Source organism: Ylistrum balloti, unplaced genomic scaffold, assembly GCF_031769215.1.
Source record: "Ylistrum balloti isolate Yb309-2 unplaced genomic scaffold, AGI_CSIRO_Ybal_v1 Utg369654, whole genome shotgun sequence".
Taxonomy (NCBI): Eukaryota; Metazoa; Mollusca; class Bivalvia; order Pectinida; family Pectinidae; genus Ylistrum; species Ylistrum balloti.
In genome coordinates, this window is record NW_026781908.1 from 149,040 (window position 1) to 152,716 (window position 3,677).

Genomic DNA, 3,677 nt, shown 5'->3' on the forward strand with positions numbered 1-3,677 from the left:
TCTCTACGAGTTTTGTCCCTGATATCAGGATGATATACTCTATCTACGAGTTTTGTCCCTGATATCAGGATGATATACTCTATCTACGAGTTTTGTCCCTGATATGATGATATATCAGGTTGTGGGATGATATATTCTATCTACGAGTTTTGTCCCTGATATCAGGATGATATATGTCTATCTACGAGGTTTGTCCCTGAAATCGGGTTGATATATTCTATCTACGAGGATATATTATATCTTTTGTCCCTGATATCATGATATATTCTATCAACGAGATCTCCCACAGCAGGATATATTCTATCTACGAGTTTTGTCCCTGATATCAGCTGTGGGATGATATATTCTATCTACGAGTTTTGTCCCTGATATCAGGATGATATATTCTATCTACGAGTTTTGTCCCTGATATCAGGATGATATATTCTATCTACGAGTTTTGTCCCTGATATCTGGATGATATATTCTATATACGAGTTTTGTCCCTGATATCAGGATGATATATTCTATCTACGAGTTTTGTCCCTGATATCAGGTGTGGGATGATATATTCTATCTACGAGTTTTGTCCCTGATATCAGGTGTGGGATGATATATTCTATCTACGAGTTTTGTCCCTGATATCTGGATGATATATTCTATCTACGAGTTTTGTCCCTGATATCCCTGATATCAGGATGATATATTCTATCTACGAGTTTTGTCCCTGATATCTGGATGATATTTTCTATCTACGAGTTTTGTCCCTGATATCTGGATGATATATTCTATCTACGAGTTTTGTCCCTGATATCTGGATGATATATTCTATCTACGAGTTTTGTCCCTGATATCAGGATGATATATTCTATCTACGAGTTTTGTCCCTGATATCAGGTGTGGGATGATATTCCTGATATATTCTATCTACGAGTTTTGTCCCTGATATCAGGATATATTCTATCTACGAGTTTTGTCCCTGATATCAGGATATATTCTATCTACGAGTTTTGTCCCTGATATCAGGATGATATATTCTATCTACGAGTTTTGTCCCTGATATCAGGATGATATATTCTATCTACGAGTTTTGTCCCTGATATCAGGATGATATATTCTATCTACGAGTTTTGTCCCTGATATCAGGATGATATATTCTATCTACGAGTTTTGTCCCTGATATCAGGATGATATATTTCTCTACGAGTTTTGTCCCTGATATCAGGATAGTTTTGTCCCTGATATCAGGGATGATATATTCTAGTTTTGTCTGATATCAGGTTTTGTCCCTGATATCAGGATGATATAGTTTTGTCCCTGATATCAGGTGTGGGATGATATATTCTATCTACGAGTTTTGTCACTGATAGCTGGATGATATCTTCTATCTACGAGTTTTGTCCCAGATATCAGGATGATATATTCTATCTACGAGTTTTGTCCCTGATATCAGGATGATATATTCTATCTACGAGTTTTGTCCCTGATATCAGGATGATATATTCTATCTACGAGTTTTGTCCCTGATATCAGGATGATATATTCTATCTACGAGTTTTGTCCCTGATATCAGGATGATATATTCTATCTACGAGTTTTGTCCCTGATATCAGGATGATATATTCTATCTACGAGTTTTGTCCCTGATATCTTGATGATATATTCTATCTCCGAGTATTGTCCCTGATATCAGGATGATATATTCTATCTACGAGTTTTGTCCCTGATATCTGGATGATATATTCTATCTACGAGTTTTGTCCCTGATATCAGGATGATATATTCTATCTACGAGTTTTGTCCCTGATATCAGGATGATATACTATCTACTAGTTTTGTACCTGATATCAGCATGATATATTCTATCTACGAGTTTTGTCCCTGATATCAGGATGATATATTCTATCTACGAGTTTTGTCCCTGATATCAGGATGATATATTCTATCTACGAGTTTTGTCCCTGATATCAGGATGATATATTCTATCTACGAGTTTTGTCCCTGATATCAGGATGATATATTCTATCTACGAGTTTTGTCCCTGATATCAGGATGATATATATATCAGATGATATTCTATCTACGAGTTTTGTCCCTGATATCAGGATGATATATTCTATCTACGAGTTTTGTCCCTGATATCTGGATGATATATTCTATCTACGAGTTTTGTCCCTGATATCTGGATGATATATTCTATCTACGAGTTTTGTCCCTGATATCAGGATGATATATTCTATCTACGATATCAGGATGATATATTCTATCTACGACTTCTGTCCCTGATATCAGGATGATATAATCTATCTACGAGTTTTGTCTCTGATATCAGGTGTGGGATGATATATTCTATCTACGAGTTTTGTCCCTGATATCTGGATGATATATTCTATCTACGAGTTTTGTCCCTGATATCTGGATGATATATTCTATCTACGAGTTTTGTCCCTGATATCAGGATGATATATTCTATCTACGAGTTTTGTCCCTGATATCAGGATGATATATTCTATCTACGAGTTTTGTCTCTGATATCAGGTGTGGGATGATATGTTCTTTCTACGAGTTCTGTCCCTGATATCAGGATGATATATTCTATCTACGAGTTTTGTCCCTGATATCAGGATGATATATTCTATCTACGAGTTTTGTCCCTGATATCAGGTGTGGGATGATATATTCTATCTAAGAGTTTTGTCCTTGATATCAGGTGTGGGATGATATATTCTATCTACGAGTGTTGTCCCTGATATCAGGATATATTCTATCTACGAGTTCTCTCCCTGATATCATGATGATATATTCTATCTACGAGTTTTGTCTTTGATATCAGGATGATATATTCTATCTACGAGTTTTGTTCCTGATATCAGGTGTGGGATGATATATTCTATCTACGAGTTTTGTCCCTGATATCAGGTGTAGGATGATATATTCTATCTACGAGTTTTGTCCCTGATATCAGGTGGGGGATAATATATTCTATCTACGAGTTTTGTCCCTGATATCTGGATGATATATTCTATCTACGAGTTTTGTCCCTGATATCAGGATGATATATTCTATCTACGAGTTTTGTCCCTGATATCTGTATGATATATTCTATCTACGAGTTTTGTCCCTGATATCAGGATGATATATTCTATCTACGAGTTTTGTCCCTGATATCGAGAGTTTTGTCCCTGATATCAGGATGATATATTCTATCTACGAGTTTTGTCCCTGATATCAGGATGATATATTCTATCTACGAGTTTTGTCCCTGATATCTGCATGATATATTCTATCTACGAGTTTTGTCCCTGATATCTGGATGATATATTCTATCTACGAGTTTTGTCCCTGATATCAGGATGATATATTCTATCTACGAGTTTTGTCCCGGATATCAGGTGTGGGATGATATATTCTATCTACGAGTGTTGTCCCTGATATCATGATGATATATTCTATCTACGAGTTTTGTCCCTGATATCAGGATGATATATTCTATCTACGAGTTTTGTCCCTGATATCAGGATGATATATTCTATCTACGAGTTTTGTCCCTGATATCAGGATGATATATTCTATCTACGAGTTTTGTCCCTGATATCAGGATGATATATTCTATCTACGAGTTTTGTCCCTGATATCAGGTGTGGGATGATATATTCTATCTACGAGTTTTGTCCCTGATATCAGGATGATATATTCTA